Here is a 27615-nt window from a genome sequence, read left to right on the forward strand (position 1 = left end):
AACAATAGAAAGAATAATATGTGCAATAAATATAAGCGCTGGTTCTTCCAATAAATGTAAAATAGGAAATATTTTGTAAATCTACACAAATATAAAGGGAGAATAGAAATATCAGGAATGGGTTTAAACATAAAAGAAAACTATATGTAATATCATGCTTCTTTTTTGAAAAAAAAATGAGATGGTTAATTTTCTGGAAAAATATAAATTAACAATATTGATTTATAAAAGAAGTAGATAATGCTTTGATAAGAAATTTATAAGTTATCAAGGCATTATAGTCAAAGATGTCTTTATTCATTGCTATATTTAGAGATCAGGCTTTTTAAACTTTTAAAGAATAAATGATTATTATGATATCATATAAACAATTCCAAAAGCCAGAAATAGAGAAAAATATTTGCAATTTACTTATATGTAGTTAACATAATGGAAACTTGGCAAAGATTGTATTTTTTAAAATTCTGACAGCTAAACTTAAGCTTACTCCTGAATATATATGTGCATGTATGTCTATGTTTATGAATGTTTATATATATTCTCTCTCTCTTAGTTCTTTATTTCATTCCATTGGTTTATTTGTTTTTTATTAAGCAAGCACAATGCTCATAGAATACATTTTTAAGGAATTTCAGCTAGAGCTTTGATAGAGCTATCAATAAATTAATATTGATAGATTATTGGTATAAATATTAGCCTCTTATATGTCATTTTCCTATCAAAGAGCATGAAATATCTTTGCATTTCCTGAGTTTTTTATGTTCTTCATACAGTTTTCATTATTCTTCACAGAACTCTTAAAACTGCTTTGTTTAAATATGAAATATTTAAAGTTTTTGTTGCTGTTTTGAATGTAATCATATGTTTAATTAAATTTTCTGATTAGTTGTTATGATTGACTTTTATGAATAATTGTCATAAATAAATCTTATATCTAAGGCCAGTCTTCCCATTAGCAACATTAAATCAATTTAAAAATGGGAAAATCTTTAAAGAACTCAAAAATGTATAATTCTAAATCTATGGCCAGACAAATGATATAAAAATATGAAAATGAAATAAAAACATTTACCAATCACAAACTGACAAATATTCTCAAGTACAATGTAATTCAGCAAGAAGAATAATGGATTCAGGAGGAAACAATAAATAAGAACTTTTTAAAAATTAATTATTAAGTCTAAATAAATAAACTTTTAAAGTTTATTAATCTGGAAATAAAATTTCAGATGTCAACATGGGAAGTAGGGATTGGGGGACAGACAGAAATAAAAGTATGTTTCTGTTTTTGATTTATACAGGGGAGAATATAGACAATAATAAATTTTAAAAATTTAAAATAGGTTTATTAAAAATTTAAAAGGCTCTTTTATTCTTTTCCTTTCCTTGGTTGAGGCTGAGTAGTGAATCAGCTGCATGGGTATATTCAGCAAGGCTGTGGACAAGGGGGCAAACTGCAAATTCAGGACATTGGTTGCATACAGGGTGTTTGAGAAAATAAGTAAATGTAATGAGGACAGTGGGAGCAACATTTCTCTTTGTCACAGAAGAGAATTACAAATATGGAAAGAGAAAAAGCTAGAATAAGCTCTGGGGTGTTGGTGTGGTATTGGGAGTATTGATGTGAACATATACTTTTTAATATAGAAATTAATATAGAAGTATACATGAATACATATATTTCTAAGCTCTGTCCTAGAAGCAATGACACCTTAGTAACAATGAGCACACTGAGCACCCAAATCTTGGTTTCTACATACATCTCCCCATTAAAAATAATTAGAGATTCTTGGAGAAATGGCTGTACCAAAAAATAAAGAACTGCTCAAAGAATGAAGAAAACATATCAAAGAAAACAGGAGCAATCTTGAGGGACCAAATTTTAGATAATCTAAGAACCAAAATAAATAATGATGCAAATGAATTATAACTCATTGAATAAAATAGGAATCCATAACACTATACTATTTTTTTTAAATGAATACTAAATGGAGAAAGCTGGAAAGCTTTACCTTACAGTAGAATGCCAATTAATAAGTCCAGAAAGAAAGCTGAAATTAGATAATCTCTTTTGGCAACCATACTAATAATTATTTCAGGCCAATATCAGCAATGGATGCTAAAACTAATGGGTGACATTTTGATGAGAAAGAGGATATTTACAAATTATCTCCCTGAAAAATACTTATTGATTACTAATTCAATAATAACTAAAAAATACACTTCAATTAAATTCACAGTGGAGAAACCTAGAAGAAACCATCTTAATCAAATGTTTAAAGTTAATATCACAAATATTGGAGTTGTGTGCCTCTTATAGGATGTTCTAAGAACAGTGCGTCACTATAACCAAAGCACAGCATAATTCCAGTTATGAAGAAACAATAGACAAATGCTAACTGAGAGAAATTATACCAAGAAACTGTATTCTTAAAAATATCAAGGTGATGATACATATGAAAAGACTGAGGGACTATTCCATATTGAAAGAGACTATAGAGACATTATGATTCAATGCAACTTATGATATTTCATTAGTTACTGGACTGGGAAGCTAGCTATAGATGGCATTGGCATAACAGTCAACAAAATTTGAGTGGTGATATTGTATCAATGTTGATTTCCTAATATTGATGGTTACAGTATATTATGTAGAAGAGTGTCCTTGTTTAAGAAGTACACAATGAAATATTAATATTAATGGGCGATGGAGCACTTACACTTTGTGTGTGTGTGTGTGTGTGTGTGTGTGTGTGTAATACATAGAAAAGAGTTTGGACAGACACATAGCAAATTGATACTTGGGTAAGGATTGAAATGAAAGATAATGATGACTAAACCTTACCTTTAGTAAGTTAATTTTATACAGAGAAGAGGTGTTCAGGTATTAATTGTGTAATTAACAACTAATTTTAAAAAAGACTTAAAAGCTATTGATATTTTCTTTATTGTTAATGGTGTTTTTCTCTGAGCATTTTTATTTTCCTATTTTCTTTTATCCATCCCTCTTCTTTTTACATTTCTTACAATAAATGTGTACTTTAGCAATCAGAAAAAAAGAAATATAGATATTATTTTAAAATAGCCATCACATTATCAAAAGGAGAAGGCCACCTGATTCTTAGGCTAGAATTCTATGAGATTATATAATCTGTATTGATTCCACCCAAAATTTAGACATAATAAAGGCCTGTGTATATTCTTGCTAAGGATTCATGAGTTGTGCCAGGGAGCTTTTAAAGATTATTAGGAGCCACAACTTTACTTTCCTCAGAGCATGATAGGATAGGCTAGGTATTCACTGGGAAATCAGCATGTATTTATTGAAATTCAAGTTCCAGTAGCTAAGTGCAGTGTCCAGGAGCACATATAGAACAGAGCAGCCAATGCAACCCTGGAAATTAATAGTGAGATGAAAATCACAGTCAGACATACTCACACACAGTAGCCAGCAAGGAACAGTGTCAACAACAGATATATCCAGTCATAACTCTTCCACAATTATGGCAAAATAACAATTAACAGATTAAAATTAACATTAAAGTCTCTAAGATGGTAAATGTTCAATAGTTTTGGCATACACTTATGTTAGATATACTTTTTAAAAAGCATATTTCTGAGTCATTTGAAAAATTGTGATAATGACTCTTAGTAAATCTAATAAGGAAATTATGTCCATGCTGTATCAACCATAAAAAAATATTATCCACATTACAAAAATTTCACTTGATCCTTTCAAAACATTGAGGAAAAATTTGAAATGCTTCAAAATAAAAAATTCTCTTCATAAAATTCAACTTCTGAAGTATCTGTTTGTCAAAAAAAAAAAACCAAGCCCTACTTCAAGAAAAGAGTAGGGAGGGGGAAGATTGATGATTCAATCCTCTGTTAAAATGCTATTACTTGCTTCTCTCTGTTTCTTCACATATTTATTTCAGAATAATGGGCATTGATCATGCTTCCTGAAAAGATGCTTATAGATAATTCAGCGTAGCAGTGTTACTGTAGACACAACATATAAATGTGGAGAAAAGTGGTTCTCCTCCCGTTAAGATTAACATTTCTTAATCCTGTAAAAACCAGAGGCAGAATTACCACCTGAAGGGGCACAATATGGGAAGTTGCCTCAAATATCTACTTTGTCAAAAGAGCTTTATTTAAGAAAAAACAAGGGCTTGGCTGAAACCCAAGAGAGTACCTCCTGGTAATGTTCTGTTGGACAACGTGACATGTTGAATTACCAATGTCTATCAAAATCTTGTCTAGCAATGGAGATTTTTTAAAATAATTTTCTTTTGTAAATTATAAAATAAATGAGTCAAATGTATTTAAAATCTGGAATGGTAAACTATTGGTAAAACCAAGTACTTAAGATATGGGATTTGTTGTAAAGAAAAGTCAATCTTTAACAGAAATCAAAAATTAAACTGTATTTCTACAGTTGCTATTAATAGTAGACCTTGAGGCAGACATTCTAACAACTTCCCATCATAATGTCTATGAAAATAAAACACCTCATACCAACAAGCAAATCAAATCCTAAGAGAAAAATTATTGTTAGCATATATAGGAAATTTTCCCTAAAAATAGAATGGACAAAATAGGGAAAGTCTACTCAGTGTGAAAAAAGAAAATGTAGGAAGTCTTCCTTCATCATTAACTTCTGGGTCACACAATCTGTAACACCCAGAATTACTAAGCCTCTTCTGTTAGTGGATGCGTTTTGATTTTGTGATAGACAAAGTAGATTTTCATCCGCCCACTCCAAGTCCTAGGACCAGGAATGCATGGAGAAGGCAGCTATGAATTGTTGAGTATTTGAATGAATTAATCTTTCTATTTTTATTTGCACATAAAAACTCATAGAAGTTGTACAAGAACTGGCTTTGGCACAATGTTTCTGTGAGATTTTGCTGCAAGAGAGTTTTACAGCTAGAAGATAGTAGAAAAGTGGGAAAAGGACAGTGAGAATTAGAGAAATGAAAATAAGCATCAGGATACGTCTTCCTACACTGATCCAAGAAGCCACACCAGAAAAACAAGCAGCACACATTGGATACTCCAAACTGTGCTCTGAGCTGTTGAATCAACCTGATCTGCCACCCTACCTCTAAAAAGAAGAGTTACACTTCACCCAGAGTTAAGCTGTCTTCTGAAAATAATCTAGAATAGGAACCAGAACGAATTTGAAAAAAAGGCATCTAGCAGCTCCAATAGCATGCAAAAGTATATGACGTGGGAACAGAAAGCTAGGAGGAAATAACAAGATGAGTCAAAAGAAAACAGGATGGGATATGAAAACAATAAACCAGAAGGAAATGAGTTGCAACAATGGAATTATAAACCACAGTGAATGTTAATGGAGGATTGGATCAAGATGGTGAACTCTGCTCACTTGACTCCCTTCCCTCCTGTTACAAACACCATGAAACAACACACACAGGGGTTTTTTGTTTTGTTTTGTTTTCAAAAATTGATTTATAACACTACAGAAAAATAAATCCATGTAACATAGAAAGGAGATAGTATTAGATTTGTGAAAAATTAAAGCTGCAAAAGATTATAGCCTGAAAAAATGTACCATTTAAATGAACCATAAATAAACCATTATGAAGTAAGGGCTGTTTGAGAGGAAGAAGCCTCAAAAACAATAGTTAGTGGATACAAGGATGTCTGCTACTTTAATCAAGGAAATAGTTGCATTTGGAGAAGCCAAACAAGTTGATACCCATTTCCACCCTAAATCACTATCCAAGAACATCCTGTAGTTACACTTCCATAAGTAAAACAGCAGAGTGGAGACACTAGATCCTGGAGAGGTAGATCAATGATGCAGTAAAGTAAGTATCCCAGGAGAGATGAGGAACATCTGTGTACTGCCAATAAACTCTTGGACCACTGCACAGCATGGGCACTATCATCCATCTCACCCACTCAGTCATCTAACAAGCTGTCATAAGCACAAGGGGCCAATTGCCAAAGATTCTCATATACAAAGATGATCAGAAAAGTTTTAAAAATGACAAATATTCAATATTGCTAACTATTTGAGGAAAACTCAGACCATACATGAGAGAAAAAGGATGTCAAAACAAAACAAAACCAACCAACCAACCAAAAGAAGTAACATGAGAAAAACCTGCAAAAAGTTAGTATGGCTAAAATGTAAACTGGGCATAATTATCTTTAATAATCTCAGAAAAATTCAGGACTGTATCAATGAAAAGTAACAGGCAACCAACAGATAGTTTCAAAACAAGTTTTTTACTATGAAAAATGTTAAACATATTCAATAGAAGCATATATAATCAATGCCCATGTACCTCTCATCTACCTTCAATAATTATCAATTCATGGTTCATCATATTTTATCTCTACTACCCAGAGCTTTATCCCTCCATTCTGTATTATTTAAAGAAATCCTAGATATGACACAATTTTACTCATAAATATCTCAGGGAAATTTTTATTAATTAAAATTTTAATTAACAAAGTAAAAAATTCCATAGATAGGCTAAATTACCATATGGACAAAGCCAAAGATAAAATCTAACGACCTGAGAGATGGAACTAAGAAATTCTCCAGAAATAGAGTGCAAAAAGATAAAAAGACCATGAGATTGTACAGAAACAGAACCTAATACAAGGATTCACATGAAAGTAATTTATTAAGGATATGGTCTCAACAAACAAACAAAACAACAACAACAACAACAACAAAAAGCCTGTAAAGGAGAAAGGAAACAGAAAAGAAAAGAAGTCAAGCAAGAATGTGAGTTCAAATGATGTCTAGCCTCATTGTATTTCATGGAACACTTCACAGTGCAAATTGCACTAAAGAGTTTACCTCACCTTAAGGCAAAATGTCTGGGCTTTTATATTTTACATTGGTTAATCATTGACTACTGGCCATCTTCCAAGCAAATCAGCTCCAGGTGCCCCCCACCCCAAAAAAACAACTCTCCAAAGAAGGTTACAAGTGTGAAGTGTTAGAAGTAATTCAGGTAGCAGCTGGAGGATGTGCTAAAAAACAAAACAAAAGAAAACAATACAAAAAAAAACAGTAAAAGTGATACTTGGGTGGGGGATCATTAGCATCAGCTATTGAGGGAAAATACAATCAAAAGTTAAGTAACATGGAGAATAGATACAGAACCTTAAATATCTCTAATAGAACTCACAGAAAGATAGAAGCAAAAAAGAAAAGAAAAAATGAAATTATAAAAGATATTTTTTCCCAAAAGGAAATTATAAAAGATAATTAAAAGAACGCTAAAATTTTTCAGATTGAAATAAAACCACCATTTTTCAAGTAAAAGGAAAGTGAAAAATGTGCATAAGTGGACATTTCTTTTCTAAAACTTTAAAATAGCATAGAGAGAAAGTGCTAAAAGTTTCCAGAGGGAATCAGTCTAGCTACTATGGTGAAGATTAGTTTTATGATTGATGCTCAGACTATGACATCAAAAACGACAGTCATCCAAAGGCTTGAATGGGCAGAATAAATTACAGATTTACTAGTATTTATCCTTTTGAGTTAAATGTGTTTTACTGAGTTAAATATTGCTGAAATTATATACCACTTATGTCTTATACACAAGGAAAGTATGTATAGGATAGCAACCACCAGATTTTTGGTTGGTTTCCTAGACTTTCACATTTGTTAAAGTCTTACTTCTTGTAGACTGCTTTATCTGAGGCCTACTGGGATCCTGCCATAAGACATGCCTGTCCATGCCCTCAGAGGCAGGCCCACTGACCTCAATCCCACTACAGATCTTGAAGTGGCCCTGTAAGTTGGCTATAGACTCTCTTAGCGATGATCAGGGAGCAGTCCTGCCTACCCAAGGACCTTTCAGAAGACATCTGTGCCCTGAAAGTAAGCCTGCTGACCTTAATTCAATTTGGATCCTGAAGTGGCTCTATAACTCAGTTATAGCCCCTCACAGTTGTGTTCCCGGGTCCACCCAAGACCCACCTGGTAACATGCCTGTCCATGTCACTGAAGCCAGGCCTACTAACCTTGAAACAACTGCAGATCCTGAAGCAGCCCTGTGACCCAGCTGCAACCTCAGTCACCCACATTCTAGGGACAGTCCTGTTCACCCATGGACCCATCTAGTGACCTGGAAGGATCCCTCTGAAGGACCCAGCAAGAATAATACCCATCTACACACCTGGTAACAAGCCTACTATATGTGGATCTAATTGTGAACCCTGAAGCATAGCTTTGACATACTGGCTAAGGTCCTGGAGGCAATGCCATCTTTCCAGGGATCAGACCATGATTCATGCCTACCCCAAACAGGCCTGTCAACCACAGATGCTACTGAGAACCCAGCAGCAATCACATGACCTGGCTCCAACCCACTTGACTGTGATCCCAGAAGTAATTCATCAGCCCAGGGACCAAAAGGAGAAGGTCTTTACCTGCCAAAACTACTCTGCAAAGACTGGAAGAGGTGTTTGCCCCTTCAAATGCACAAGCACCTACACAAGTTTGCATGGATCATGAAGAATCAGGCAAACATGGCATCACCCAAAGAAACTTATAAGCCCCAGTAACCAATTCCAAAGAAATGGAGTCTACAAATTTCCTGGCAAATGATTCAAAATAACCACCTTAAAGAAGCTCAATGAGATACAAGAGAACACAGGCAAACAACTAAATATAATCAGGAAAACAATGTATGAACAAAATGAGAAGTTTAATAAGGAAACAGAAACCATGAAATAAGAACCAAACAGAAATACTGGAGTTAAAAAATACAATGACAGAACTGAAAAATTAAATAGAAGGCTTCAACAGCAGACTTCATTATGCAGACAAGAGATTCAACAAACTTGAAGATAGGTCAAATACTTCAAAGGCTCTTAAAACCCTTTGTCAGAATGTTCTCCTGAAAGGTTGTAAAATTTTATATATTGTAGCCTGATCATTTGAATATTTTTTAAGAGATGGGGTCTCGCTCTCTGCAAGTAATCATAGCTCACTGCAGCCTTGAACTCCTGAGCTTAAGTTATCCTCCCATCTCAGCCTCTCAAGTAGCTAGGACTACAGGCACATGCCATTGTGCCTGCCTAATTTTTTTTTTGTAAAGACAGGCTCTCACTATGTTGTTCAGGCTGGCCTTGAACTCCTCGCCTTAAGTGATCCTCCTTCCTTGGGCACCCAAAGTGCTAAGGTTATAGGCAGTGACCTACATCTCCACTCCCCACCCCCACTGCCTCTGGTGGCCAGTGTTTTGTTCTCTATCTCTGTATATTTGAATATTTTTTTAGATTCCACATTTAAGTGACATCATGCAATATTTTTCTGTCTGTGTCTGGTTTATTTCACTTAGCAGAATGTCCGCCAGGCTCATCCATGTTGTGGCAAATGGCAAGATCTTGTTCTTTTTAGAGCTCAATAATATTGCATTGTATTATATGTACTATAGTTTCTTTATCCATTCATTTGTCTATGGTCACTTAGATTGTTTCCCTATCTTGGCTATTGTACATAATGCTGCAATAAACGTGGGAGTGCAGACATCTTTATGAGGTGGTGATTTTATTTCCTTTTGGGTATATACCCAAAAGAGGGATTATTGGGTCATATAGTAGTTCTATTTTTAATTTCTTTAGAAATAGTATGGAGATAGTATCTTTCACAATGGCTGTACCAGTCTACATTCTCACCAACAGTGTACAAGATTTCTCTTTTCTCCACATCCTCACCATTTATTATCTTTTGACTTATTGATAATAAACATCCTAATGGGTATGAGGTGGTATCTCATAGTGGTTTTGATTTGCATTTTCCTGATGATTAATGATGTTGAGATCTTTCCACATACCTGTTAGCCATTTTTATGTCTTCTTTGGAGAAATGTCTATTCAGGTCTTTTGTCTAATTTTTAACTGGGTTATTTGTTCTTACACTACTGATTTGCATGGGTTCTTTATACATTTTGTATATTAACTCCTCATGAGATATATGGTTTGCAAATACTTTTTCCCACTCCATATGATGCCATTTTATCTTATTGATTGTTTCCTTTGCTGTGCACAAGTTTTAAACAGTGTTTCCACTTCTAGGAATCTCTCTTGAAGAAATAATCAGAAATGCAGATATAATTTACCAAAAAAGATGCTTACCTTAAGGTCATTCATAATAGCAAAAATTTTTAATTCTCATAAATGGTGGGAAAAATTATGGCACCTTCATGAGATAAATGACTGTAGATAATATTAAAAATCAAAATTAAGGTGAATACTTGATTACATGGGACATGATAATTATACAATATTAAGTAATGAATACAGGACACAAAATAACATATAAATTATAATCCTAATGCTAAATTTTGTATGAAAAATACATTTATATAAAGTATTGTATATAGAAAACAATTATACAGATATAAAAACATAATATTTATAAATAGATATTTATATAAAATAATAGTTATTTATATATTTAAGGAAGAAAACAAAATAATAATAGAGATTATGAAATCAGTGAAATAATTTTGAAGGGGGAGGTGTTAGTTTTCTTTTTGAAACTTTACTGTATTTCCTTAAATTTCTACAAATGAATATTAATAGTTTGCTTGGCTAATACGAATATACAAATATAACTAAATGAAAAATAAAACTGGATAAAAATAATCCCACTTTCTTTTGAATAGAATTCAATTAAAACTTCTAAATACACTAAAGCAGCATTGGTATACTTTCATCTGCTTTTACTAATAGAGGGAAAATGCTAATTAATTTATAGGCAATATTTAAAGTTTGTTTTACGTAACACGTCAGCAGATGCAGTTAAAAGAGAAAAGTATGTCATACAGTCCTATGGAAGGTAATAAATGTCATACACATGTAGATACTGTTATAAGTTTATGAACACTCAGGGTAAAGCCCACAAGGAAAACCTTACACAAATACCAAATAAAAAGACATGTTTTCCAAGAACAATCAGGGGACTGTTTTTAACTCCATATGTAACATAGGTGAGATAGAGGGTTAAGGGTTACAGTGCAGTGGTCTGACAATAAACCCTCTGCGCTTTGATGGGGTGCTAATTGAGTAGCAGGTGAACATAAATAAAAAGTACCAAGGGTGTGTAGGGGAAAGTCTTTTTGTTGATGAGGGAACATTAAAATGCTGAGCTCTGTAACAAGAAATAAATACAATCTGGGTTTATTTCTCAAACCTCATTCTACCCTCCATAGTATGGGCCTCTCTAGTTTAAAATGCTTGCTAGGGAATAACATGGCTTTTAAAATGTGTGCGTGATGATAGGATAAATCAGATAGGTTCTTGAAGTGTGTAAAACCTGGGGTTTTATGTCTTATGTTTTGCTTTTGTTTGTTTGTTTGTGGTTAGATGCAATGTTTTGTATGGTTGTTGCTGCTTTGCTGCTGGCATGATTCGCTCAAAATGTCTCAAGACATATTAGCAGTGGCTCAGTCACTGAGCATCTAAAGTAAGATTTCATCTGATTTTATCAGGACATAAACACCAAAAAACATAAAACAGAGTAGACAGAAACATGAAGAACAACTCAAGCTTTCTGAAGTTCAAGATTTTTTTTAAAGAAAAGGAATTTTTCCATTTAGTTCACCTAGACAGGTCATATCAGAATATACAAGTAAATTCTTGAACAAACTATTTTTAAGTTCTAATATTGATACTTTACCTTTTCTAGGAAATCAAATCACACAAATACATATACTACAATATTGAAGATTTATCTTTCTCTGAGAAATATCTTCAAATGTTTGTACAGTAACATAATCACTGACAATGTTACATAGTTGAAAAGAATGAGGTCCCTTAACACTGTATTGTTACTTCTAACAAGGCATTAGATACATCCAAATTGTAAGACGTTTTTAAGCTATTAAGTTTTAATAATGATAGCTAATATTTATGATGCATTTCTTGTGCACCAGGAACTCTGCTAACCACTTTACACATACTGTTTCATTCGATTCTCACAACTATCTTATGAAGGAAGAACTCTTAATTCACTTTTATAAATCTGTAAAAGAGGCCAATAATCTGGAGAAAGGTTAGGCATCTTTCCCATATTCACATAAGTAATTAGTTGTGAACTAGATGTTGAACCCAAGTAAACTGTATACAGAGCACAAATCCTAAATTTCTGTGTTATACACCCTCCTTACATTCACTCTTTTAAGTTCCTGTAGAATATTCACTAAATAAATACTTTGTTAGAATAGGGACTCTTGCTATTCTAAGATAGTTAAGGTAGAGTTACAAAAAGTTTACTTCCTGACATAGTCTAGCATGGTGATGCTCAAACTTTGATATTCAGACAAATCACCCCAGGATCTTTTTAAAATGCCGATACTGATTCAGTAGGTCTGAGGTGGGACCTGAGAGTCTGCATTTCTGAGAAGCTCCCCAGTGATGTCTGTGGCTGCTGGAGACCTTGCGTTGAGCATCAAGCCTACAGAATTTTGCGCGAGGTGGATGGAAAGGACATAAGTACAGCCCCAGTCGTTTTTCTGTGCCCTTCTTTCCACTCCTTAATTTCTGTGAAGTCACAATCTAGTTCAGAAAACCCATTTCAACTTCCTGCCTTTCTGCTCCTATCTTATACCTCCCTCATCTCAAAGAAGGAAACTAGAATGCTAGTATAAATACAAATATTGTAGTTAAATTCTCTAAGAAAGATTGCCAGTTCAGGTGTGTTTTAAGGAAAAATAATCTTGGGCCTTCTTTGTACTATTTTGTAGATTACAGACTGTTTTTATACAAGTTTTGAATTCATAACTGAATTCTATATATCACTAATCTTGCAGGGTACAATCAAACAAACAAGCGTCTCCAAAAACACCATTTTGAGAAGTATCAGAACAACCCAACAAGAATAAGAGCCACAAGAAGTAGAATGGTCAGTATTTTAGGAACCAAGATATCATCAAGAAACCTAAGACTCATCTTAGGTTTCTCCTACTCATACAACCTGTCCTGTTATATCCAACATTTGCCACACCCTGCATATTTAACATAACAAACAGCATTTCTGTTCCATCTGCTACTGCCTTGCTTTAGTCCCTCATCACCTCTCACTTTGCCATGGTTCCCTAATATGGGGAGCAGGGAGGGCTCCTGTTACCCTCAGGACGACTTCAAGACCATTCTCTATATTGCTGCCAGAGAAACCTTTCTAAATTATTAATCTAATGTCACTTCCCTGCTTTGCATCCTTCAACATCTCCCTATAGCATTAAAGTTCAGACTTCCAAAGTTAGCACATATGGCTCACTGTGATCACACCCATCTGTCTCAATAGTTCATTCCTTCCATTACCTCACACTAGCCTCTTACTGGATGCATACTGAACCAGAATGCAGCTCTGCTATTGCATCATGGTGTTTTACACCTTTGTGCCTTCCCATATGATACTTTTATTCAGAAGCCCTCACCTTTCTTTTCTGCCCTCTCCTTCCCAGCCCTCCCTCCTACACACCTAGCCAATCTGCCAAGAGTCAGTTACAGAAGTATTCTGAAAGATCCAGCAGCTCCCTGAATCCTCCCATTAAGATAGTCACAGAAACTACAGTAGGACAAACAAGACCCTGTGGACTACATCAACAATAACACTAGATCTAAAATACGCTCATAAACTCCAAAATATGATTAGGTAGAGCCAAGTCATGAAAAACTACAAGACCCATATGGTATTAAAACCGTGTGGGGGAAATCAGAGGAAGGCAAATTGACTAGGATAGCACTGAGAGCTGGAAACCCCCAACTTACTATCAGGTACTCACTAGAAAGCACAGTGGATCTTTCTTAGAACAGCAAGAGAAAATGGGAGAAAATTTTGAAAGCTCCAATTTGAGGGTGAGGACAAGTGGTCCAAAGTTTGATCTGATGGTCCTGGAGAGTTTTAGGGTACGCGGCCTCTGGACTTTAAAGCTGACAGACAAATCAACCCTTACATAACAAAGCCTGGCACTAAGGAGAAACTGTTGGGATCCTAAGCCACAGAGAGCAGAAGAAGGACTAAAGGAGCGAAGGAAAAAAAGAACATCAAAATAAAATTGAGAAAAGTAACAGAGGAGGAAGATCTAAGAAAGTTAAGATTATTTTTCCTTCATTGAAATGAAAAAGAGGTAGCCATTCTAGTCCACCATCTCTTCTAAAAGTACAGAAAAAATCATTTCACATAATGAACAGCAGAAAAGGATCAGTACAGAATCCTGCATAAAATTAACATGAAAATAGAGGATGAAATAAGTTTTTCAAATAATGAAAGTATACCAGAAAAATATGCCCACAAAACAGATGAAGGACCTAATGTTTCAAAGTGAGCTAAAAATAACTAATAAAATTATAGAACCTGTAAAGAACAACGTATATCAGAATTTAAAAACTCATAAGTGTGGTGATTGGATAAAAAGAAGATTTGAAAAAAGATATAAAAGAATTCAGAAAATAATTAAAAATAAAAGAAAAAAATTATCTCTAAAGTTAAGAAAAAACACAAAATCACCTAATGCAACAGAATATGCTTTAAGAGAAATAAAATATGAAAAAGAGGAAGTTTTATAGACAATAAAATTTAAAAATAACATTAAAAAGGCATTCAAGAGTAGTTGATAAATATTGGATAAATGTATAAATAGTGGGGGGATAGCTACATAGAAAGGAACTCATTCAAGTGACTTTAAAACATGGTACTTTGATCATATGTCCCTAGTGGGATATACCCTAATGATTAAAAGTAGAATAAAGGCACCCACTCAAAAAAACCTCCACAAAATTAGATTTTTTGGGGGAATCATATAGTTAGTGGACATGTTGGTATTATTATTTTAAGATTATTGTATGATTAATATGAGATAAATGAGAAATATATTGGTGGTTATTAAAAGCAGGGATTTTTTTTATTATTTCAGCATATTATGGGGGTACAAAAGTTTAGGTTTCGTATATTGCCCTTGCCACTCCCTCCCCCCCAATCAGAGCTTCAAGCATGTCCATCCCCTAGATGGTGCACATCTCACTCATTATGTATGTATACGCCCATCCCCTCCCCCACCCACATCTGCCCGACACCCAATCAATGTTATTCCTAAATGTGCTCTTAGGTGATGATCAGTGAAACCAATTTGATGGTGAGTACATGTGGTGCTTATTTTTCCATTCTTGGGATACTTCACTTAGTGGAATGAGAGAGAAAGGAGATATTATAGTAACACAAATGAGGTTAAGTTGTCTTGAACTATATAGTCTTGAATTTGGATTAGAACTGTCAATATAAACTCATGATTTATTTTTCTTTTAAAAATATATTTCCTAACTCTATCCTCCATAGTACCTTGAAACAATGACCAGCCCTGCTGAAATGAGTGCCTCTAGCCCTCGGAATATGAGCCCCAAATAAGATACCTACTAAACGAATCAGGGATCCTTGGAGAAATCGCTGATTCCAGGTCTGGGTTTGGGGAGGGGAAATGTTTGAGATGAACCTTAATGAATTAATGAGCTAACTAGAGCAGTTCTTAAAACGTGGTCATTGGGCCATCACCTGGGCACTTGTCAGGAATGCAAACTCTCAGTCTTACCTCAGAGCTTCTAAATCAGAAAATCTGGGGTAGGGCCCAGCACTCTGGGTTTTTACAAGTTCTCCAAGTGATGTTAATGAACACTGAGGTTTGAAAACCACTGGCCTAGGACAATGATTATCAATGTCTCTTAAGATCAAAAAACGAGAAGCAACCAACATTATATCCTTCTGGCAGAAGTAACAGACTGCGAACCTAAGAAGTAACCTTGCCCCTCCACCAAAACCACAATTGAACCTGAGACAGAATGAGCTCTATTTCTAATAATCAAGTTATAGAAAATAGAGAACATGTTATGCAATTTAGAAAGTCCAGACTAAGGGAAATTCTGTATAAGCTAGGTTTTCCTAACAAAGAAATGCTAAGGCAAAATTGATATACAGGGAAAAACCTATACATTAGGAAAGAACAATTATAATACTACATGGACCTCATCTAATCCAAAGTCAAATAAATAAACTGGAAAAAAGAACATTCATAATACAATTAGATATTTTCAAACACTTACTATTCCATCATATTTAAGTTTGTTGATTTTTTTGGAGGATGGTGATACTGTGCTTATGTTTTTGAGATACTGATAAAATTATAGGCTGTCCAGAAATAATTTCAAAATCATGCTGGGGAGCGGGTGGTGAAGCAAATGAGGTAAATAAAATTGGCTTTGAGTTGATGATTGTTGAAACTGAGTGATTGTTACTTAGGGGCTTATTATAATTTTTTTCTATTTTTATATATTTGAATTTTTCAATAATAAACAGTCTCACCTCAAGCCTCATCTCTTCCACAAAACCCTCCCCTTAGCACCACTGCCACTGTGATTTAGACAACCTTTGTCAGCGCTTCCTCATTGCCCTGTGTGTAAGTCTGTCTTAGCTGTGATCAGCTCCTTGAGAAGAGGCCTGGGTTTTATTACCTTTTATGACCCAGTGGCTACACACATCACCTTTTTCAATTCAGGATCCTTATGGGAAATAGAAATCACACTCGAACACAGTAACTGAAGAGGACTCAATAAAAGAATTATGTACAAGGATGTAATCAGGGTTAAGAGAAACAAGGGATGATGGAACTATAGGCCCGTCCACAGCAGAAAAGCATTGCCTCATCTTGCCCAGTGGGCAAGGGGATGGAAACTCTAACTGAAACCTAGCAGGGACTGTGGCTTTAGGAAAGGGCCAAAGGTGGTGGCTTTTGTCAGAGGAATAGATGTAGCCCTACAAGGGAGAGGTTGCAGGGAAATACATCCCTCAAAGCCACTCTGATATCCTGCTGGTACCTTCCATGGGTTGAATCCAAGTAGAATCAAGCAAACCATTTAATGCAGTCAATAGGGAGAAGGAGGGGGCAGAAAGTGGATTTTGAAGGTAAGAAAATTCAGCACATCAATACTAGTTTTGAATAAAATAATGATGCCTAGAAGCAGATAAAATCCAGAGGCAAAACCAAATTATAGTCCAGAAAAGTAACCAGGATCGATGTTAGAAGCAGGTGCAATGTCACAGACAAGAGGCTTGTGACCATCCTCAGAGATTTAGGAGGTTTCCAAATCCTGGTTCTTAGACTGTTTGGTGCGTGTGTGCACACATAGGTGTGTGGTGCACTTGTAGGGGTGTGTGTGTGTGTGTGTGTTTGTGTGTGTGGAGGGAGGCACATTTGGTGACACCTTTCTCAGATGGATTCTCTTGCTTTCAATCCACAGCACACAGATTTTGAAAAAAATCAGGATTCACATGGGGCAGAGTATTAAAATGGCCACAGCTGTTCCTATTAATCATTAAGAGAAAAAAATCTTTGTTTTTTCAACCAGCTTTTTCTCTCTAATGGAGAAAATTTATTTGGATGCATACTGTATCACCTCCAGTAGTATTTTTAAGCAACATGCTAATATCAGAATATCAGTGTAAATACACCTGCAATTGTCAGTTAACCTCATGCTATTATTTTTAGACTGCCTGCGGCAGTGTATCAGTACTGTCAGAAGGAAAAACTAACACAGAATGAGGCATTTTCACATTCTTTTCCACAAGCCAAGACACAAAATGGGCTCATTATCAACATGTGGTTGCCTACAGTTCAGTATTAATATATCTTTAGCTCTCCAATAACTGCTGTGGAGTTGTTTAATTCAGCAAAATATAAACATGTGTTCCCTCAGGAATGATATGCTGCCAGGCAAATAAGATTTTTTTCCCCTAAAATCCTCCCTTGAAATAAACTAATCAAGTTTGAAGATTCCAAGGCACAATTCTGGAGAAAAATATTTTTTCTAAAGATCACAGTATTGCTGGTGCTTTTATTCAATCAGTGCAAGCTGATGACCTAGTTAAATACATGAGACCTAAAAACATTCATGGCAAGAAGGGATTTTTTTTCTCGTACCAGATTTTCATAGGACCTTTACCTGATAATATTTACTAACATCCATGAGCACTAAAAACAAATTTTCCTATTCTAGAAAATATAAACCTCCATACTTTGGATAATATCTGCAACCATATCTCAAAGCACCTCTATTTACCTAGTGGCAGGGACTTAACTTGTGAGTATTTAGGCTGTAGTGCTGGCTTTACAAATACAAATCTTGAAGCAATACTAAATATCCAAAGAGACGATAATGGACATTTATTACTCTTCAAACACAAAGATGATTTAGTCCTCTACTAATTAGATGGAGAGCCTACATTCTTAATTTAGTAAAGGCGATACATTTACTTCACATACACAGATACCTTGTTCTCCCTGAAAGTAAGGAGCATTTAGTTGAGCTATAATTGTGGCTTTCACTCTAAATAGCTACCAAGATACACAGGAATCAAACTTATGACTTCTGCCACAGGGGCCACAATGCTACAACCAGCTGAGTTCCCTAAGGCATCTGAGTTTTTAAAAATAACTGTAAAGTAGGGTGGTATGGTTAGAAAAGCACATGATCTGCAGCCAAGAGACTTGTGGTTTGGATAATACCTCTGCTATTTCAAACTGCGTGAATGCAGGCAAGCCACTAAACATATTTGAATCTCAGTTTTTTTATTAATAAACTATTTACAATTATTTCTGTCCTGCAGAGCCATTGTGAAAAGCAAATAATATAATGCATGTGGAAGAACTTTATCAGTTGCTGAGTACCCTATAAGGTACGTTTACCACCGTTTGATTTATTGTTTTATTTGATCAATCAGCATTATTTGAGATTTGCCAACATGGGATTTCTGATGACCTATTTCAGTTTTCTATTCCTTCTATCGTTTCCATTCATGCTGTCTTTCCAGTTTTTCCATTCTCCATCCTGATTTAAAATATTAATTTCCAATAAAAAAATTTCAAATCTAAGTAAATGTTATGGCAAAAATATTTTAGCAACATTGGCTCTCTCTTTATCTTTAAAAGTGAATCTATTTCTAGCCCACCCTTAAAGATTGAAGCCAGAGAGATCACAAATGTAAATCTAGGCCAACAGTCAGCCTCAAGACAGAGGATCCTAAAAGTATGATGAGGTCAAAGACCAACTCAGAATCGTCCAGGCCTGACGAGAGTGTGTATCTCACGGAGATGTGAGCCTATGGTGCGTGAGGGTTGGGAAACTCCAATACCTTATGCAAGGAGATGCCAGCAAGAAGAAAGCAGAGTCATCTTAGAATGTGCTGGTTCACCAGAAATTTCTCTGGCCAATAGAAGTTTCTAAAGAATTGAGAACAGCTAAATGCCGTATCAGGAAAAGCATTTGACTAACAGTAAGAACTAGCTTGAGCAAGTCTTGTTTGGTCTCTCTGGGCATCAGCTTCTCCAATTGAAAAGTCTAGATTATGTCTAAATTTTCTTCAGGCTCTAAAATGCTCCAGTGGTCACAAGTAATTTATTTCTATTTTCACTATGCAAAATAAGATACATTTGCCAAAAAATTAAAAGAAAATGAAAACAGCAATAATTTGTGGTTGTTAGGATTTTGAGGTTTTCCCATTCATTTGGAAGAATCCAAGGACCCTATATAAAAAGGTTCCATAAGAGTTGTGGTTGTTAGGATCTTGAGGTTTTCCCATTCATTTGGAAGAATCCAAGGACCCTATATAAAAAGGTTCCATAAGAGTCAAATTAATATTGTTTGCACCTACACCTGCAGGACGACCTTCTTCACAAGAATCCTACAGACAATAGGAGCTCCTGCCTGTAGCAACCAACCACAGTGTATTATTGTTGTAAATTCCCATGCAATATGAGGCTGATAATTTTTTGTTAAATAGGCTATGTGTAACTTTTAACTTTCACATATAGAGAAAATTAGAATACTTGGGACCTGAAAATTTTAATTAGAAACCTCTAATCTGCCACATCCCAAAGTTCTTGCTGGTTTTGCACCATTGGCCACAGAAGAGGAAAGCACAAGGTCACTACTAGAGTGTCCTTCACTTGGCATAAAAGACAGGCCTTAACCTTTCTCATGTGGACAGGAGCCCTCTCTTCCCCATAACATCTCCTTTCATCTTTCATATCCTCCTTCTTGCACCAACAAAAAATTATTGTCAGAATTCTCATATTTATAGGCTACTGAAGAGACAATAGCAGATAAGAACATTTTTTTCCCTTCATTTTGAATTTGTTGTTGTTTTCATCCAGGAAAACATTGAATTAAGTTAGTGAAAAGGGGAGAAGAATGAATCTAGCCTCACGAAACGTGGGAAGATGTTAAGCCAATGATTTGTCATGCGGCAGGGATGTCAATAAATATTTTATGTTGATAAAATCAGAAGCAAGTGAGCTGAGATATGTGAATGTATTTATTATGTCATAAGATACTGTATAAATAATATTATCGTTATCCATATTTTAAGCAGAGCAAAAATGGAAAGGAGACAGAAAGAGATTCTTGCTAAGTGCTCAGTGCTATACCCCCACCAACGATGTGTTCAAGGCTAGAAGTCAATCCTTAAGTTTCCTTTCTCTACATGATGTTAAAACTCTTGCTCTTTTGAATTTCTTTATCTTCCCTTCCTCCACCCACATTGTCTCGATGCCTAGATAATGCTAGTCTCTGTTACATACTCAGCTCAATTTTTGGATCCACAGGTCATAGATAGACTCTTATAATGTACTGAAAGAAGCTTATGTTTAACTGAAGATGAAGGAGGTCATTTAGAGGCCTCCTCTTTAAGCAATTGCAAATAAATGGTGTTTTCAGCTCAGCATCTCAGGAGCTCTGTCAGAAAGCACACATTTTAGAATCTTCAGGTACAGTTCCTCTCTGAGGATACAATGGCAAAGGTAAGCCTGTTAGTTTTTTGTTTTTTGTTTTTCTGAACCTTGGTTTTAGACTATTCTACAGCTTTGGCCATCTGTCTTCTAAGTATGCATGCCTAGTCTCCAAGGATGCTGGTGAGAGGATTTGGATGCTTGGGGAAAATCCACTGTCCCGACTGGGATAAAAATACAGAAAATCATAAGCCTCCTCTGTATGTGGGGGATGGGCAGCATCACCTTCCTATGTGCAGAACCATTTATCTCTTCCCCGACGTAAGAGAACAGAACCATAATGCTGGCGTTTTACCCGTTGCTGCCCAGCCTACTATTTCTGTTATTATTAGCATTAAAATAAATAAAGACAATGTTGTTGAATGTGGGTCCCAGAAAACTCAGCCTTTAAGAATATTTCCACTCTGCAACTAGCCTTCCTGCCGTATCTGCAAACAAAGGATTCAAGGGACTTGAAGGATCCCGGAAAGCTCTTCCTAGCTGTCATGGCCCATCCTTAAATGTTAAGAGCTGTTGAATCTCTGTCTGCAGAACTTGATGCCTCAAAAACATAGATGTATAGTTCTTAAAGCCCAGGTAGAACACAGGCCTGCTGTCGTGAATACTGATGATTTTTCCCAGTTGCAGGACTATTGGGATTGGGGGAGGGGGTAGGACAAAGGAAAGGAAACCTCTCAGAGTCACAACAACCAGCTCCTGCACCTCTGAGGAGAGACAGTTCCAACCGCCAAGTTGACTGTTAGGCTCTGAATAGAATTACCTACATGTCAGTCAGTCAAGGCAGTTTAAAATACCTGTGCTCCTAAAGCCAAGGTGTCATTGTAGATTTAGCACTACTAGCAGCGTTCTCTTTGTCACACAATGAAGCAATATGGCTAATTAACGCTCACTAGGGAGCCTGAAATAATGATGCCTCTCTCTTCCTAGAGCCAATTACCCCAAATATTCAGATTACCTACCTACTATTTCACTGAAAGAAGTGTCTGGGATTTTTTTTTTTAATTCCGGCATTATGTATCATGTAACGTCACATTATGTGATGTTGTGTCACAGCCTGACAGCTTACAACGAGGGATATGCTGAATATATTGGGTAGTTAATACCTGTCTGAATTAACAAGACAACCAACTTTCCAAAGAAAGAAAGTCTGAGAAATATCTGCTGTACCTCCTGGGATATCTGGAGGGAGAACATGTCTGATGCACTCAATCAACCACTGTGTGTCACTGTTGCTTCTTGTAAAGACACATGAAAGGGTATTTGTCTGCAGAAATGGCACACACATCTACACATAAACTGTCAATGGGTTTGTACAGGGTCCTTAATGGACATCCATTCATAAAGATTCTATTTCAACACTGTTTAAATGATGTCAGTCATCTAGGAGTTAATTATTGAAAGGGTAATATGCTGGAAAGGGTATGGGATTGAGCAAACCTCAATATGACCTTTCATTATTTATTCACCTATTCATTCAAAAATTATTTACTGCACACCTATTCTCTACAGAGATTCTGTTAAGAACAGATGGAATATATTCCAGCTCCATTCTGTTTGTTGTGCCTCAAACAAGTCAAGCATGATCCTGCCTCAGGGCCTTTGCACTGGTTGATCCCAGGATGCTCTCCCCCAAGACATCATTATGAGGAATTCTTTCACCATCTTTAAAGTTTGCCCAAACATCAACTTCTCAATGATGCCTACCCTGGCCAACTTATTTACAAATCCCAGCCCTCTTTCCTTCTGGTACTCTTTCTTCTGTTTTCTCCGCCCTAGAAAAAGAAATTTAGACAAACTTTTCAAAGAACCCTCCCTAAGGAGATGACATAAAAGCAGAGAGGTAAATCATGAGCTTTGAGAGGAAAGAAAAGAAGAGAGAGCTCACTTTCCTCCTCTGTAACAGGGATAAAGACCACCTATCTAACAAGGAGAGGATTAAATGAGATAATATATGCAAATTTTGTAGAATGTACTTTCTAAATATTCTAATTATGCCATTTACCTACTCAAAACTTCAGTCTTCCTGTTTTCTTCTTAACAAGATTCAGACTCTTGGATCAATACAAGATGGTTCATGACTCCATTGCTCAGTTTCTCTTTCAGGTCTTTTTCTTTCATCACCAAACTCCATCAACTTCTACCAACATGTGTGCACACACACTCGCTCTCTCCTCACTCTTTCTCTCTCTCATCAAGCTATATTTAACTCTTTATAAAACCCACATGCCAATGTCCTATTTTGATGCTCTACCATTGTCCCTTCCTAGAATAATCAGTCTGTCCTGCACAAGCTCCCCCTGAATGATCCTCTACCCCCATGTGTCCCCCACACCCTCTGCCTTCCTCTATTCTATTACTTGTTGTGCAGTACTATGACTGGTACTCTTATTATCCTTCTTTGGAGCTACGCTGTAAGATTACTGAGGGTAGAGCTGGATATTACCAATCTTTCTATCCCTAGCTCTCAATACAGAGCCCTGGACATAGTAGACTCACAATACATACATTTAAATCAGTGATGGAATCCATCCCATAGACCAGCACTACATCACGGCTGAAAACACAGTTTGTTCATAATGAGTGTTGACACCCTCCCATCACCCTCAACTGACTTATTTAATTATAAATGTAAGCAATTTTAATCTCTTTAGCTTACATTGGTTATATAAAGTTGTACTTACATCAAATTAGACATTAGTTAAAATACTTTGTTTAACAATGTAACAAATATACTTTAAGAGCTATTATAATTATTATTATTACTCGGGTGAGGAACAGGCATAAAATCGCAGAAGATAATGTTAAGATTAACACTTCAATGAGTTTGTTTGCAATCTACTAAGGAAGACAGAGATAGGTGAACAATTAACCACCTGTAGTTTGGAACAAAAAGCATTGTCATACCACTAGTGTACATGAGAGAAAACAGTTGACAGAGTTACACAAGAAAGGGAAAATAAGAACAAGAAAAAGATAGGCTTTTAAGGAAATACTCTGGGGGTGAGGCTGGAGCATCAGATACATTCAAGGGTGCAGGGTCGGACACATGGAACCACAGGACTGAAAAAGTAGACGAGGTCTAGGTGGGAGAAGAGGGGATGGTAGAACTCATTGGGATGTTTGTTCCACTATCTGAATGCTCAGGAGTTTGGAGTTCATTTTGCAGGCATGCAGAATTTAGTATCAGTGTGGTGATGGAAGTTAAGAACTTGTGGCGGCATGCAGAGGATAGTTGAGGTTGAGCTTGGAGAAGAGGAAGGGGGAAGGGCCAGGATCCTGAAGGCAGGAAGGTAGGTTAGGAGGCTGTTGTAAGAGTGAGAAAAAGGTGGGGAGGGAGTAAAGTAGACTAGCCCTGGGATGAGTGGAAAAGAGCAGTGTGAAGGCAGACCAGCCTGCGCCTGACAAGTGACTGAGGGGATCAAAGACTATTCCAGGAATGCAAGCAGAAGTTCCAGGGGAATGGTGAACACATTGTCCTAGGATGGGAAATGCATATTGGGTAGCAGAGGGAGGGGCAGATTCACTAATGATTATTCAGTCTTAGACATAATTGGCTGAGGTGTTAGGTGTCCAGGGGACACTCAGATAGAGGTCAGATAGAGCAGGCAGTTAATTATAAACTGGGTCAAGATTTAGTCAGGAAAAAGTATATTTTTGCTAATATAAATAAAGCTACAGGAAACATTTACATGAAAATAGTTGTTGTTTTTTCTTTCCTTTCTCTCTTTTGAATTATTTCCTTAGGACAAGTTTCTACAACTGCACCATGTGTCTTTTATAAGGACCTCTCCCAATCCTCTAATCCTTTTACTTGGAGCCAGTAAAATATACCTACCTCAGTGCTTCTTTAGAAACCTTGACATTTGTTTTGCTTTCAGTTCTGTTCCAACATCCTAATAGACCACATTCTTTATGACAGTCACCAATAATTTACAGCAATCACTTTGATAATTTTATGACATTCTCTCAAGACAAGATCTCAGTATATTAGCCAGTACTTTGAGAACAGTTTCTAAGGCACTGTTATAATCTTGTTTCCAAAACCTCATTAACATAAGCCAACTTTGTCCAAGGGTAGTGAGAGTGAAACATAATGAAACACTTGAGTTTTTGGACTAAATCCATAGCACTACTATGCTATTAACATATAAAGATATGAATTACTAAGAATCAAATTTAGATGTGGGATTTGCAAGTTTGCATATTTCTGTTGACAACATAATATAAGCGTCGAAGCCATAAATAGTGTTTTTGCCTTTCACAAACCTTGGTATATCCAACAAACATATCTCTGTGTCTTCCTCTAGTTACTGTAAAAGCAGACTATCACATTCTAAGCAGGTAATCAGTAAATATAGAAAGTAATTCCTATTTTCCTTGGCTGCAATGAAAATCAGGGACAGATGTATCCAACCTGAGTGTTGACTCTGATGAAGGCTTCAGTTTGAAACGTGGATTCAATAAAACTCCAAGCTAATTGTGCTAAATGCCTTACCTCAGCATGTTAAGTCAATCTGTAGTTTAAGAAATTATATTCTACATCTTTTGAGTATTTTTCATTCTTGGCTTGTCCAGATTGTGCTATACTTATTATTTTTTTAATGTCTGGAAAAATTTGCTTTTCTAAAGCTTTCTTCTTACTCGTTTTAAAAAGGCTAACTAGAAAATTATATTTCCCAAGAGTAAATGAAAGGCTTCACTTTGGTTCAAAATTGCAAATCCAAAACATTTGAGAGATTTCACAAACTGGCACAGCATGTTTTATTGGCCTGGTGGGAACAGGATGATCCAGGGAAGAGAAACAGCTCAAATATCAATATCAGCATCTCTTGACCACAGCAGGGAATATGTGAGATTATCCTGCTCCACTTCCAGAAAACTTAACTGGGCTTTGATTGTCATCTCTTGTATGCCGGCAAATGTGAGAGGTATCTGAGTGCTCACTTGCCCCATGCGGAAAATACAAAGCTAAGACACCGGCCATCTCATAGAGGGGTTAATAGAGCACTTTGCCCAGCGAGCTTTCTGCTTTTCTGCCTGCCTAGCTTCTTTTTTTCCTCCAATATCGAGATCAAATATCACCTCCTCTGTGCAGTCTTACCTAATGCCTCCTCTCTCTGCACAGGACAAGTAGCATCTTCCTCTGAACTCCCCCATGACTCCAATCATCATGCATTAACTTACCCTGCTGTATTTTAATGTATCTGCTTATGTTTATCTGCTTACATTAAGAAAATTCCTACAGGGCAGGGGCTATGTCATATTTATTAGAGATAAGAAACACTCAATAAATAGATGTTGGAGACAGAAAGGGAGGCAACATGCCCTACAATACAACAATGACAAGCCTAGACTAAAGTGCCAGGTCACCTCAGTTCAAATTCCATCGGTGCAAGTTTCTGGCTGTATGATCTTGATTTGGGTCTGGACGAGTTATTTAATCTGTGTGCCTAAATTTTGTCATCTGTAAAATGAGAATATAATAATACCTATCTCATAAAGCTACTGCTTGACAACTTAAAAGACACAATTCTATAGAATAAAAGTAGGGGGAGAAAGCTTGGTTTTATTACTCATTTTTATCCTCTGCAATTAATCATTAAAAGAGTCTACTCTCTAAATATGGAGAAAAACTAAGCTCAGTGTAATTTTTCTCAAGTTTTTGTGAAACTTTCACAGTGTATTCACAAATCTATTGCCTCTACCAAAGGAACAAATTGCACTGAAATGTTATTTTAAACGACTTTTCTCTGACTATAAAATTCAACTTTCTATTTACCTACCTATTTGAGAAATAAGAATAAAACAAACATCACCCATAATTCTTCAACCCTACAATTCTTCAAAAACCATTGTTAAAATTTTATAACTTTTCTTCTGTTCATATGTTGTTTCATAATTCAATTTTATTGGATAGATTTTCATACGACATTACTTAATTTGAAATTTCTCAAGTAATTAAATGTTCTTTGAAAATATAATTATCCACTTATATTTGTTTAATTATTCCTCATTATTAGATATTTAGGCAGTAATGTTTTCACAAACATCTTTTTTATAAGTTGCATATATGCATTTTTCATATATTATGTAACATATTTCATTTTCATATATTATGTAACATTTTTCATTTTCATAACCTCACCATGATAGGTCAAATGTTACAATCTTTATAGGAGAAGAAACAATGGATCAGTGTTTAGTGCTTTTCTTAGCAAGTCTGTGGTAAAATCAAGATCGTAAGATGAGGCGCCTGACTCTGTTTAGTGCCCTTTCCACCATATCACTTCATGTGTAAAAGTAAAGTGACAAAACTATCATCAGTGTAAAATGAACATTGGTGTACATGTATTTGTGACTTTGATGGATATATGCTAATCTACTCATATATTCTTTCATGATTCCCTTTGTGATCAGTGGCAACAAGTAGGTGATACTGCCCCCTTCTCCCTTAGGGAACCAGAGGCCCCACCCTGTGCTCACGTCAGCACTGGGTTCGTATCCTCACACCTCATTTCTGCACTTAGAGGTCACGTACACATTAGTAGCACTAAGAGCTTCACTGAGGAATACAAAAGGGAAATCCTCTAGTGGACATAAATTTGAGTGGCATATCAGGTTTTCCACCTTACCTGGAAGAAGATATGACCAGAGGCAGGGATCTATATTGATTTTTGATCAGTAACTAACAGTTTGCCTATATGATCAAGGACTAGAAGGAACAAGATTGGAGTGCTGATTATATAAGTACTATAAGGCCAGAATTTTGCTCCCT

Source organism: Lemur catta, chromosome 1 (assembly GCF_020740605.2).
Source record: "Lemur catta isolate mLemCat1 chromosome 1, mLemCat1.pri, whole genome shotgun sequence".
NCBI lineage: Eukaryota > Metazoa > Chordata > Mammalia > Primates > Lemuridae > Lemur > Lemur catta.